We start from the raw sequence: 14,277 nt of genomic DNA on the forward strand, positions 1-14,277 counted from the left end.
GTAATTATACTCGGGCCATATAACGATGTATACCAATTTAACAAATTATTCCCACCAATTTTTTTTTAGCAAATCTTTCATTTTCAAGGTAATTTAAATACAGAGCGTAGCATTCGTATTGTAAATCAACAATAATATAAACAACATTTGTAATGAATTATTGTGTCAGTTGAAGTGCTAATTTGTGATTATATCAACTCATTTTGCAGAAAGCAATTTTAACAAGGTAAAAACGATTAATCATATACAATTATCTACTCTTTGTTATAAAGCTATTATGAATCTATAAAGATATAAACAAAATTGTGCAGTCCAAATAAAAATTGTTGATTTATTATGTAATTATTCAATATAGAAAATTCTTGGTTCAGAAAAAGTGTTTTATGTAAATCTTAAGAGGTCGCTGATTAAATGATATTAAATTAATAATCGATAAAAAATGCAATATTTTGACTGTTAATAAAAGTAGCAAAAATAGAAAATATTTAATTGTGAATAAATTACGAGAATTAACTAGCTTTAACCCATTACTAGACATTAGAGACTCGCCCTTATAGAACATAATTAAAAATGGTTTCTACCACAGGGTAATTTGGTTCGCCAAGAATTTGACCAGAATTTTAGAAACGAAGAACCAATTCAACACCTATGAATATGTCTATAGGATCTGATTACTAAAATGCGTGATCTGATATATCACTGAAATAAAATTGGCTGTGGAGCCTGTATCTAGCAGAATACGAATTCTAAGAAAGATGCGAAAACATATTTGATATGTATCAACCATGTGGAAAGAAATGGACGAGGACATTAAATGTGGTTGTGTAGCAAAATTCGAAATGTTGGTATTTAAGGAAATGGTTGTCTAAAGGAACAATAAAAATTTGACGGTTGGTTAACAAACGAAGAAAAACGCGAGACCAACGAGAAAAGTTCTTGAAACCGTTTAGTCACAAAAAAATACGAACATTTATATGAATGGTGAGAACCAGAACACAAGACACATTTAACACCTTGATTAGTTACCTTAGGGTGCTTTGTGGCACTGACGAAACCACAGGTAACAGAGATTATATCAAAAATATGAAAAAAATGTAAAATATGAAAATAAATACTACATACTTTTCCAAACAAAAAGGAAAAGCCTTGAAAAGACGTTTTAAACTTTTTGTATATTTTTTTTTATCCCAAAATTGGCATTCTCGGCAAAATTCAGCTTCTTCTTTAAGTGCCGTCTCCCGATCGGAGGTTGGATATTATCATCACTATCTTTACTCTATCTACTGCTGCTCTGAAGAGTTCTATAGAACTGTATTTAAACCAGTCCCTTAAATTCTTCAACCATGACACTCTCCTTCTTCCTATACTCCTTCCTCCTCTTATCTTTCCCTGTATTATCAGCCTTAGCAGTTCATATCGCTGTCCCCTCATTACGTGTTCCAGATACTAACTTTTTTATTTTTATTGTGTTTATTATTTCGCATTCTTTGCACATTTCTCGCAATACTTCCGTGTTAGTTTTTTTCTGTGTCCATGCTATTCTAAGCATCCTCCTGTAACACCACATTTCAAATTACTGTAACTTATTTATGTGTTTTTCCTTTAATGTCCAGCTTTCAAGCCCATATTGCAGTATCGAAAACACGTAGCATCTCAGTGTTCTTACTCCTAGTTCTAATCTAAGGTCTTTGTTGCAGAGAATTGTTTTCTTTGATCATTATTGTCTGAAATCCAGGTTCCTAAATATTTGTATTTATCAACCCTTTCTATCGGTACATTTCCCAAATGTATGTTTGTTGGTATATTTGTTTTCTTTGTTATTATCATGTATTTGGTCTTTTTTATATTCACTTTTAGTCCATACTTTTCACAGAAAGTGTTTGTTTTGTTTATCAGTAATTGGAGTTGTTCAGCTGAGCTTGCCATAATTACGGTGTCATCTGCATACTTGTTTTGTTGTTAATAGATCTTCCGTTAGTTATTATTCCTTCACTTTGAGATAGTAATGCTTCTTCAAAAATGGCTTCACTATATACATTAAATAGTAATGGGGACATAATACATCCTTGCCTAACTCCTCTCCTGATTTCAATTTCTGGACTGGATTCGTTATCTATTACGATTTGTGCTCTTTGATTCCAGTAGAGGTTTGTTATTATTCGTAAGTCCCTATGGTCTATGTTTTTTGTCTTTAGAATTTGAACTCATTTTTCATGTCTTACTTTGTCAAATGCTTTTTCAAATCAACCTAACAAACATGCACGTCAACATTCTTCTTTTTATATCTGGTTGGTATTAGAATTTCTTTTTGACTTTTATCTATTTCTGTCTTTATTAATAACTAGACTTCGGCAAATATGCAAATAAAAATGTAGAAAATATGCGCATAAATATGCACGTGTTTACCCGAAAATATGCAAATATTTTACAAAATATGCATACAAATAAATAAAAAAATCGTAAAATAGTAACAATTTTATTTAAAAAAAAAGTGTACATAACTAAATATTTCCTACTATTCATTAAGATTTACATTTATTTTAAGTAACTACATCATTTTTAAGTATGAATAAACTTATTTAGAATTATGGTAACAATAAATGACCAAGTGGTGTTCAAAATTTTCTAACAAAAACTTGTGGCTTCTGTCTGAGTACATATATTTATATACGGAAAAACTTCGTTCAACACCAACTGATGTAACGGGAGCATTTTTCAAACTAACCAAAACATTTGGTTCTAAATTAATTGTTTCCGAAATATTTCCAGCTAGAACACTGACTACTTTAGAAAGAATATGGTAACCTTTATTTTTTTCCATAGTAGCTTCAAATTTTTTTAAAATATCTTTTCCAATATTATCTCTAACGTTCCGACAACATGACGCAAATTCTTTTATTAATGCTGTACTTTCGAACAATGACAGTTTTGGTGATTCTAACTGAGTAATTGTTTTTTGAACAAAACTAAAATTTGATTTTATAAATGAAAGTTCTTGTTGAAGCAAGTTACTCTGAAAAGTTTGTTTAGAATCCAAAAGAGATTGGGAACTTTCATCTGTTAGCGTATCAATTATGTTCTTTATTTTAACAAAATGATCTGCATAAAAATTAGCTGCTTCTAACCATGTTCCCCATCGCGTTAAAATAGGTTGTGGTGGAAGAGGAATGTTAGGTAGCATTTCTTTATAAAGTTGAATTCTTATAGGAGATTTAAGAAATACTTTTTTGACACTGGATATCATGGTATTTACAAGAGGAAACTTTTTTCGTATTTCCTCTGCAACTCTGTTTAATCCATGCGCTACACAAGTAACATGTATTAAATCTGGGAAAAATATTTTTAAATTTTGTCCTGCTTTCACCATATAAGGAGCAGCATCCGATAAAATAAGCAGTAATTTATTAGAAGGAATAGTTGTCGGAAGAAAAAAAGTTGCTAATGTTTCTTGTATAAAACGCGAAATTGTTAAAGCATTTGTTTTCTCAAGTTGCTGGCATGAAATAAGATGAGATTTTGGTAAGGTATCTTCTTTAAGAACACCAATCAATAAATGAGCAATATACTTTCCTGAGGAATCAGTGGTTTCGTCTACAGATATGTAAAAATATTTATCTGCAATTTCTTCCTTAATATTAATTAACACCGACGAGTATAGCCCGTTCACATTATTTCTTCTTAGAGACCGATCACTTGGAACATTAAGTTTGCAATATTTTTTTAGAAAGGAACTAAAATTTACATTTGCTAATTTTGAAAGCGGTATGTTTGCAGACACTAATGCGCGACACAAGTCTTCATTAAAAGTTTCTTGCTCATCTAATTTTTTTGAAGTAGATTGGAAACATTTAGCCATTGAAGTTTGATGTTTTCCTCCTATTATTCCTTTTTTTGCAATGTGTGAAGCAGTTCTCACATGTTGGTCTATCTGAAATTTCTTCTCACATGCTATCTATAAATAAAAATAAAAACCTTTATTTTAACCCAACCTTTAAAATATAAAAATATACAAGGTGTTATTGGTTAATCAAATAACTGGTTTGAAAAAAAAACACTCGCTAAGTGTTTTAAATGCAGTATTAATCCACAAATTAGTTTTTGTTACTAACCATTAGTACATCATATAACTTATTTTAAAATTCAACAAAAGTTTTTTTTTTGTTAATTCAATTACAATAAAAATAATTGTGTTTTAGAATAGCTGACTTCATAAAAAAAAGTAAAGGTGAAAAATTTTTCTAAATACACACCATTGTATTGTACCATGGACAATTTTTTCTCACTAAAGGAAGCTATTTTTCATTTTAAAACAACCTACGAGTACAAAATTTCAAGTAAATACTTTTATTGGTTTTAAAGTTATTGTTATTATTAACTAAAAGAATTTAATTTTTTTTAATTTTAACACCCTGTATCTCGAAAAGTAAATAAGTTTGACCCCTCATTAACTATATCGTTTTGTTCAATTTTTCGAGAAGTATCTACAGTCAAACGTTGTAAGTGTCATTTAAAAACACCCTGTATGTATGAAATATTAGATATTTAATAGAAAATATTAGATAGTTACAATTTTGCCACAGACTGAACAGTAGATTTTTCCCATATCCATAGACAGCTAGAAGGTTTAATCCAAGTTGAAGCACTGGTTGTTTTAGGCATTATAAAATCACAATCTTCCTTTTTGTTACGCACAACGAGTGTTTACGCTTTGAATATCAAAACAAAAATGATTTACAAATCTGAGCATCAAATTAGAAATGTTTAGGTACCTAATTCAATAAACTGGGAGATTTTGGAAAATCTCTAAATTAGGAACAAAACTATTAGCCGTTTACCTGCAGTTAAGATACAATAAATTGTAGATAGATTTGGGGATTAGATCATAAAATGCAAATGAGCGAACCCTTAGCGATTATCCAATAACTGAATGCCTCTGACCGAGACTTTTTAAGAATGTTGAGGGCTACTTAAATTGATCTTCTTTGAAATTGTAAATGTTTTGTACCTGTAGAGATTACGTACGTAGATCATTTCTTGATTAAAATGACTACAAAATTTTATACAAGAATTGAAATAAATTGGTATGTTTAAAAATTTTCAAATACAGTATAAAAATCTGAACTTTTATGCACTTTATGCAAACTTTTATACAAATATGCCAAAATATGAAATATTTGCATAAAATATGCACAATATGCAAAATATGCAATATGCATATTTGCCAAAGTCTATTAATAACCATTTTTTATCCGTCGCAGTATTTTGTAGAATTTGTTCTTTAAAATGCATTAATCCGTTGTCCAATTTCATCTGCCAGGCGTTGCCTTATGCGTTGGTTCCTTAATTTACTTGTATCGTAAAATTGAGCTAATTCGTATGATTTTTAGAGGAAAAACCTCTGACGACTGGACTATATAGTGAGATCTGAAAATTGAAACTAGGTCAATTAGTTTTAACTTGAGCTAGATTTGTAGAATCCTTAATTAAACAATTTTCCTTATGATTTAATTGACTTACTGTAGTTACATCTAATGTCAGTAACTGATTAACGTGAAATAAATAATATATTATGCACTCGATAGACTCAAACTAGCCTTGTATTATTTGCCAACAAATTATTGAACCAATGGAAGTACAAACTGCGGAAATTAATGAGTGTTTATGGTTTTAACCAATTAACATCTTTAAGTACGTTGCCAAAATAACTATGTACTTATTCGGTATCGTTTAAAGGCTTAATTGATGGTAATAATATTAATGAAAAATATGTCACATCTAAAACGGCAGCAAAATATCTTTCATGTTGCGCAACTTGACCACGACGCAGCAATATTGACTTATCTATATAAACAATACAACGTTGATTACTTAAAGATACACAGTTAAAACATTATTGAACTATTGAACAATCGGCAGTTAAGTGAATTGTGGTTATCACGTAAACGCTATTAACTATCAACTAACCTTTGGGGTGAGCATATTTTAAGTTTGATTATTATTTATTAATTAATTATAAATAATTACACTTACTGTTTAGAACTATTTGTAAATATTTAATTAAATTTACAAATTTGTCAGCAGCTTTTACTTAGTTTTACTGCAGTACTGTGCGAATTAATGGAATCTTAGGCTGTTTTAATGAAAAAACAGCTTATTTGGACAAAAATTATAGATTCAACATTCAAGATTAAAGATTTATTTAACTATGTTTACAAATTTTACATTTGTTTGTAGCAAGTCAATTATATGTAGGTATAAGTATAAAAGATAATATACAGGGTGAGTCATGAGGAACTTTACATACTTCTACCATATGTAGAGTCCCTCAAGGAGCATATCATGTGGCCACTAAAAAATGTCAACTCCTCTTCTTTATTAATTAACAGGGTGATTTGTGTAATTGACCATTTATTTCATTTTACTGTAGTGTTTATACAGCTCATTTGATTTTTTTAATTTTTGCATGATACAGTACACTACTATCAAGCATTCGACTGGTATTAGTTAAACTAAAAAATTCCAGGACTGGCTTTGGAAAAATTAATTTGGGGATTCGTATTAAATATTACTCCCTGTATAATTTTTTTTAAATGCAATAAGTGATTTTCAAACTACATAAATAGCCAATGAAAATGACAAATGCGACAATGTTGTCGCACTCTTATTAAATTTTTAGTGAACAATCAAATCTTACCAAAAATAGAACAACCATAATGAAGTATCAAATTATAAGGTAATTAATTTAAACAAATGTTATAAATTTCAAACATTTTAATTAAAATGAGTTCCTACAACATAATCTAATACGTAGAAAATTAACATCTTTACTGTCACTTTGTATTATCTCTACGATAGAATCAATTGTTTTTCAATTTTAAATTTTTACTCATAGATCCGTATTGGGGCATTATTTTCGATAAATAATAAATTAAATTGATTAAAAAGTCAAACCTCTTGTATGTGTTAGTTTTTGTTGATTGTAAATGATTAAAATTTTATGTCAAATAATAATACATTGCATCAACTGTACTAAATAAAAATAAATCTAAAAAAGTTTAAAATGAAGGTTGGCGTTGACCGTTTGACGTTTCTTGATATTTTATACCCATTGTCATTATTGTCATTATCAATTGTTATTTATGTGTACAAGAATACATATTTCTTCTGTCATATCTACATTAAGTACATTGTGTTAGTTTTGGTAGAGCTTTTGTTACTTTCGTTCAAAATGCCACATCAGTTTTCGACCACAGAATATGCAGACATATTATTTGTTTATGGATTCTGTAATGGGAATGGTAGGGCTGCTAGTAGAGAATATCGCAGGAGATTTCCTAATCGTCGAACTCCCAGTCATCCAACATTTGGGTCAGTTTTTAATTATTTGCGAGAAAATGGCACTTTTCCTAGTGGAACAACAGAGCCACATGTAGATGAAGCGCAGGAAGATGACATTATGGACGCCGTTACTATGAACCCTACAATAAGCACTAGACAAGTAAGTCGAGAACTCAATGTTACTCAATCAAAAGTAAGTAGAGTCTTACAAAAAAATAATCTATACCCATATCACATTCAAATGGTTCAGCGACTACATGCTGGAGATGAGATCGATAGGTTGGAATTTTGTAGATGGATTAACAATAATCGACCAACGCTATACAGAACACTATTTACAGATGAAGCCCAATTTACCAGAGACGGGATAAATAATTCACGAAATTCACATGTGTGGGCAGAAGAAAATCCCCATGCTATTCGAGAACGTCGTTCTCAGTTAAGGTTTTCGGTTAACGTGTGGATTGGTGTCATAAATAACCAATTAGTAGGTCCTCACTTTTTTGATGGTCCTTTAACAGGGCAGGTCTATTTGAACTTTCTACAAAATATTTTGCCGAATTTGCTTGCCAACGCGAACGTTGCTATCCGAGGGATGTATTTTCAGCATGATGGGGCACCCCCACACTTTTTACTGGCAGTGAGACAACATCTCAATAATGTTTATGGCAACAGGTGGATAGGACGTGCAGGTCCTATTTCGTGGCCTTCAAGATCCCCTGATTTTAATCCCGTTGATTACCATATTTGGGGACGATTGAAGCAACTAGTTTACGCAGTGAATATTAATAACCGACAACAATTAATTGATAGAATTATACATTGTTGTAATACTATTAAAAACGATCCCCAGAGTATCCGTAATTCAATACGTCAATTAACAATTCGGCAACAAAAATGTGTACAGGCTGCAGGGTTCCATTTCGAAAATCTATTTTGAATTATTTTTATTTTGTTACCATTATTGTATCTTTTCCAGTTTTAATTTATGGGTTTATCATAACTACGTACATATTTTTAGTTTTTTTTTAATTGTTCTTCGTTATTGTTAGTAGTTACTGTTTTTTGTTGTGCAGTGACTCAGTTTGTCATTTCAATTAAAATGTTTGAAATTTATAACATTTATTTAAATTAATTACCTTATAATTTGATACTTCATTATGGTTGTTCTATTTTTGGTAAGATTTGATCGTTCACTAAAAGTTTAATAAAAGTGCGACAACATTGTCGCATATGTCGTTTTCATTGGCTATTTATGTAATTTGAAAATCACTTATTGCATTTTAAAAAAAATATATACAGGGTGTAATATTTAATACGAATCCCTAAATTAATTTTTCCAAAGCCAGTCCTGGAATTTTTTAGTTTAGCTAATACCAGTCGAATGCTTGATAGTAGTGTACTGTATCATGCAAAAATTAAAAAAATCAAATGAGCCGTATAAACACTACAGTAAAATGAAATAAATGGTCAATTACACAAATCACCCTGTTAATTAATAAAGAAGAGGAGTTGACATTTTTTAGTGGCCAGAAAAGAGAAAAGTACGTTATTTTCAAGGCATCAACACTTGTAACAAGTTTTAATTGTCTGAGTAAAAATAAGGTACCAGAAGATTTACCTTTCAGATGGTCAATATGGTTATACCAAGTCAATGTGTTGTCAACTGTTATGCCTAACAATTTGACATTATTTTTTTCAACAATCACATCGAAGGTAGACAAAAAAATTAAATTTCACAGGTAGGTTAAATGGGAGGTAGTTCAATATTAAAATCTAATAAGTATCTATTAGCTCGTTCAAAGGTACAGGATCCCTATTTCTTTTTTGATAGACTTCCTGGAACCTGTTAGCAAAAGCGTGATGGAGAGCTGGATTTTATAGGAGTTGGGTTAGATTTTATATTTAAGACATACGATAGAGTAAAGTATTTTCTGCTTAGGTTTAAGGGTGGCTTTCCAGCTTCACAGAGTAGACTGTCCACAGAACTGGTGCAATATGCTCCAAGAGCAAGTCTAACGGCTGAACTCTGACGAGTATCCAAGGTTTTGAGCAATGCTTGGTCTGCGGAGTTATACAAAACACATCCGTGGTCCAGTTTTGATGTAATTAAAGCTCTCTATAAAAAATAGAGAGCTGAAAAATTTGCTCCACAATTTTTATGTGATACAGATTTCATAATGTTTAGTCCAGCTTGGCACGATAGTCTCAGCGAGTGTATATGACTTGTCCAGCTTAATTTTGAGTCCAGTTGCATCTCTAGGAATTTTATTTCTTTTGTATATTCTATAGGAGAATTGTATAAAAATAGATTTGGGATCTTTTGTGGATTTGATTTTCGTTAAAAATGTATAGCTTTGGTTTTTGTAGGGGAAAACTGGAGCCCAATATTTTTAGACCACGATTTTATCGACTTAAGAACTGCAGCAATACGATTATGAGCAGATAATATGTGTCTATTTCTTGCTAGAATTACCAGAATTACAAAAAAGTTTTAACTGTGCCATTGTAGTACGACAAAACATTGTTAATAGCAATTAAAAATAGGGCTACGCTTAGATACGAGTCCTGTGGAATTCCGATTTTCGGTAATTTAGATTCACAGATTCAGACAAATGGTTATTAATTCAAACTTGGAAATATCGTTGCCGTAGAAAGTTTGAAATAAAAGCAATCATGTTACCGTGACTCTTCCAATTGTGGAGTGTAGTTAAAATATCATAGCGCCATACTGTATCAAAAGCCTTTTTTACATCAAAGAATATGGCTGAACATTTTTGATTGCATATAAATGCTTCATGAATTTCTGATAACAATTATATTAGGTTATCTAATGTTAATATTCCATCTTCTTAAATCGATGGATACGCTTTTCGTCTCTTCACAGTACAGTTGTATAGATGTACCGTATTTCCTTAATAATTTATAAGAATATACACTTTGACTTATACCCTCTTGAGAATAACGACACACAATCAATGTGGATGTCAACTATTTAGTTTCCGTATGTCGCAATGATGTCCATCTGTCTATTTAAAAAAAGCTGAAGAACTACCATACATCACTTATATATAGCTGCTCATTTTTTCATACAATCTATTAATATACGGAACATTTAATATGAAATATGACGTCAACAATGATATTTTTAACTAGAATAACCTCAACCTGTGTTAACACATTGAAAGTGAATTGAAAACATTAAGTTGGACAATAAATACAACTGTTTGAATGCTTTTAGCAATCCAACTATGTAGGTAGAGCCTTGCGAAGATTTGAATCATTCTGTACGGTTGTATCACAACATATTGTATTTTTCAGTTGTCTAACTAATTTATATACGAGAGGATGGTGAAAATATTAATATAAATATAAATAAATAACTGTTTTATATCAACAAAACATTTAAAATTACAAAAACAATCGGTTGTTGTTAAAGTGAATTGTGGTGACTATTTAATCAACGATAACTGTTTATTCTTCAGACTACAATCCAATTTTCAGGGTAAGTAATGTTAAATGAGTTTTTTGTTGGTTTTACCTTTTAGTTACTTAGTAAGTCAATTACGGTATAGACTGGACGTCTGGATTTTTTGTACAACCCCAACTCCGTATTGTGACATGTGTGTTCCAATGGAACAGTGGGACCCACATGTTCGAAGGTCAAATCGGTCACACTCCGTAATGAAATCCTAATTAACCCCCAAGATATAATCAATCACCTCTTCCCATCGCAGGACATAACGAATGAGGTGGCTTTCTACTGAAAGTTACTTTGGATGCCTTGGATAATGGAACATCCTCTGTTTTACTTTATATGTTTAAGCCACTTGATGTTATAGTAAAAAATGACTGAATTTATTTTTTACATGACTTAGGACTTGTATCCCAAAATGTGTGTGTCCGGACAGCGAGTCACCGACTTAAGTAATTGACTTCCCGCCCGGATTGTGTATGCTTGATCACTCAGCTGCCGAATAGGTAAAATAAATTTTGTTCTCCCATTCAGCTGAGAGCGCCCGAAGGGGGAATCTACAGATCAGCAATCTCAACCTAAGCTCATTATGGTATCAATTGGCGCAATCCTAAACTTCCTCTAATATACTTATTCTTAATTTTGTCTTTTTTGTCAGGATACATATGTGTATGTATCAAAAATTTAACCAAATTGCAAAGCATAATAAAATCTAATGAACAAGGTTACTGCATGTAATACCCAAATATACATATATATATATATATATATATATATATATATATATATATATATATAAAGAAAGTCAAAGACAGTAACTGGTTACTGGTAAACACAGACGGTTGACGGTAACCGGGAACGACCCAATACTAAGGAAGCAAAAAAACGGGTGCTTCTAAGTGAGTGTCTTTTATTAAAAGTCAAGCTTTCGCCACATAATTTTGGGCTTCATTAGAACTTGCTGTAATGAAAAAACATTCTTTACAATATCATAATTTTAGTATATTACTTTATGAGGCGGAGAAGCATGACTTTTCTTGACGCGCCCGATAATAGAGGGCAAGTCAAGAAAAGTCGCTTCTTTGCCGAATAAAGTATACTATTTTTTCTTCAAACATAGCAATTTTCAACCATAAATAGTACAATTCATACGCTATTTTTACTCGAAATTAACTGTGACAACTATCAAAGTCGTCTAGATGTTAGAAATTAAAATAATTAAGTCGTCGGTGGGATTTGCGTCTCCCTGGTTACAGTTGTTTGACAGTTGTTTGCAATTATTAAAGACAGCTTATTGTTGTTGCAACCGCAAGCGCAAATTTAGTGCGAAAATGGAAAACCTAAACGAATATGAGTCTGCGGCTAATGATGCAGTAGCACGTTTGGGGCCCTCCAAGTCCGGAATAAAGTATCGGTTAGCGTACAAGCACTTCCAAGAGTGGTGCGATACAAGAGGAGTACGGCAAGTTACCGAAGACGTTTTACTGGCATATTTTAATATAATGGAAAATGAAAATAAATGGAAATCTTCTACAATGTGGTCACGATACTCTATGATAAAATCCGAGTTAGTTATTAGAAAAAATGTGGATATAAGCAAATTTTTAAAGTTACGTGCCTTTCTGAAAAAAACAAGCGAAGGATATACTGCAAAGAAGTCTAAAGTTTTCACTAAAGACGAGTTTGATAAATTTTTGTTTAAAGCGCCAGATAAGTAGTATTTAGGATTAAAGGTAAAAAAAATTATGTTGCAAAGCATGTAGTATACTCTACTAAATTATAAAAATATTTCAGATTGTTTTGTTAATTGGGGTTACCGGCGCCTGTCGATGCGACAAAATGGTAAAAATGAAGACTGTGGACATTGAGGATAAACAAAATGTAATAATTATCAAAATCCCAGACAGTAAAACACGACAAATTAGATATTTTACGATAGTTGGTCAAAACTACATTAAACTGTATAAAAAGTATGCATCACTGCGGCCTGAAAATTTCACAGAAAACCGATTTTTTATCAAGTACCAAAATGGAAAGTGTTACCGAAGCGTTATGGGAATACATTCGATCAGCGCAGTAGCCCAAAAAGTAGCTAAACCAAATTTATCTTAAAGATGCAGTAGCAGTAAACAAACCAACACACGTTATCAACAGTATGAATATTACGAGGAGCACTCCCAAATCACGATTTACAATGTATAAACGTACATAATATCCACCTCATAAACTATATAAATAGACATCGTATACGAAACTCAGCATACCATATCATTTAGTAGTCCTTGTACGCGGAAGAATTGCTATAACTTAATTGGACCACTGTTGTTCTAGTGATAATATTTTAGCCAGGGCGTGCGTCAGGGTATTACAGTGCTTGAATTTATTCATTTATATTTATAATAAATGTTATCATTTATATTTTATGATCAGAAGAATAACAAAGATACAATTAATTTAATAAATGTTAGAATGAGGTTTTCCAACAACATAATATGCGAATTCGTTATTGTAATGCATTGAATTAATAAAATTAAATTAAATATGTAAAAATTGTTTTAAAATTAAATGTAATATCTAATGGCGGTTTCCCACCAAACGGACAAAATAAAAACAAAACAAAACACAAACTCGTATCCAATAAAACAAAATAGCAACTTTTCACAAATTTTACTAAAGACTGGCGTGTTTTGAAACAGTTCGTTTTGTTTTTCGAGTCCCGAGTTTTTGAAACTCGAGTCTGTTTAGTGGAAACGGTCAGTTGTGTTTATTAATGGACTACCTCACCTCTAACGTTACAATGGGCGGGGCTTCGAAAACCTTTCTAAACATTTCTACACTAAATACAAGATAGAGCTGCAGTAAGTATAAATAAACCGTCAACAGTATGATTGTTACGAGGGGCACTCCCACATCATGATTTTAACGATGTATAAACCTATATTTTCCTGTATTATGAAATACATATGAAAATATGAAGTAGACATCGTAGCATAAGTCGTTCACAGGAATAACAGAACTGAAAATAACTGAATAAACATGTTAGAATGAGGTTTTTCAACAACATAATAACGTGAATCCGTTATTGTAATGCACGGAATTAAAATACAATTACATTAAATGTGTAAAAATGTTTTAAAATTAAACGTAATATTTAAGGTTGAAACGAAGTTGCCACTCGTGAACTGAGCTCTTAATGGCACTCCATTCGTTGGTTTAAGGAAATCGAAATTTCAAAGCAAAAACCTATGCAAAGGTCAGAAAAATCTTGTCAAAAATAAAAACATTCAACATATCTGAGTAATAAATAAAACAAAAAACTCAAAGTGTAACTTAGGTAATATTTTACTCAGAATCTACCTCAAGTGCCTGTGAATACCTTCTTTTTTCTTTACCCATTTCATCTACAATATGCTTACAATAGTGTATTTTTTTTATGTTTATTCACAATAGTCAAAAGCTCGACT

The 14,277-nt window shown here is 31.2% G+C and overlaps 2 protein-coding genes across 3 annotated transcripts in view; both read left to right on the forward strand.

Moving 5' to 3' along the window:
- Window positions 1-202: 202 nt before the first annotated feature.
- LOC140449215 (cytoglobin-1-like) overlaps window positions 203-14,277 on the forward strand; it is a 63,477-nt gene continuing 49,402 nt past the window's right edge. Inside the window, exon 1 of the mRNA XM_072542396.1 lies at window positions 203-226. The gene's annotated coding sequence lies outside the window, so the exon portion shown is untranslated. The remainder of the gene's footprint in view (window positions 227-14,277) is intronic.
- LOC140449213 (cytoglobin-1-like) overlaps window positions 5,822-14,277 on the forward strand; it is a 69,493-nt gene continuing 61,037 nt past the window's right edge. Inside the window, exon 1 of one of the 2 annotated variants that reach the window (XM_072542390.1) lies at window positions 5,822-5,971. The gene's annotated coding sequence lies outside the window, so the exon portion shown is untranslated. Of the gene's footprint in view, window positions 5,972-10,538; window positions 10,844-14,277 lie in introns of those variants that run through there. The other variant, XM_072542391.1, reaches the window with a different exon arrangement.

This window comes from Diabrotica undecimpunctata, chromosome 8 (genome assembly GCF_040954645.1).
Source record: "Diabrotica undecimpunctata isolate CICGRU chromosome 8, icDiaUnde3, whole genome shotgun sequence".
In the NCBI taxonomy this organism is placed as follows: Eukaryota; Metazoa; Arthropoda; class Insecta; order Coleoptera; family Chrysomelidae; genus Diabrotica; species Diabrotica undecimpunctata.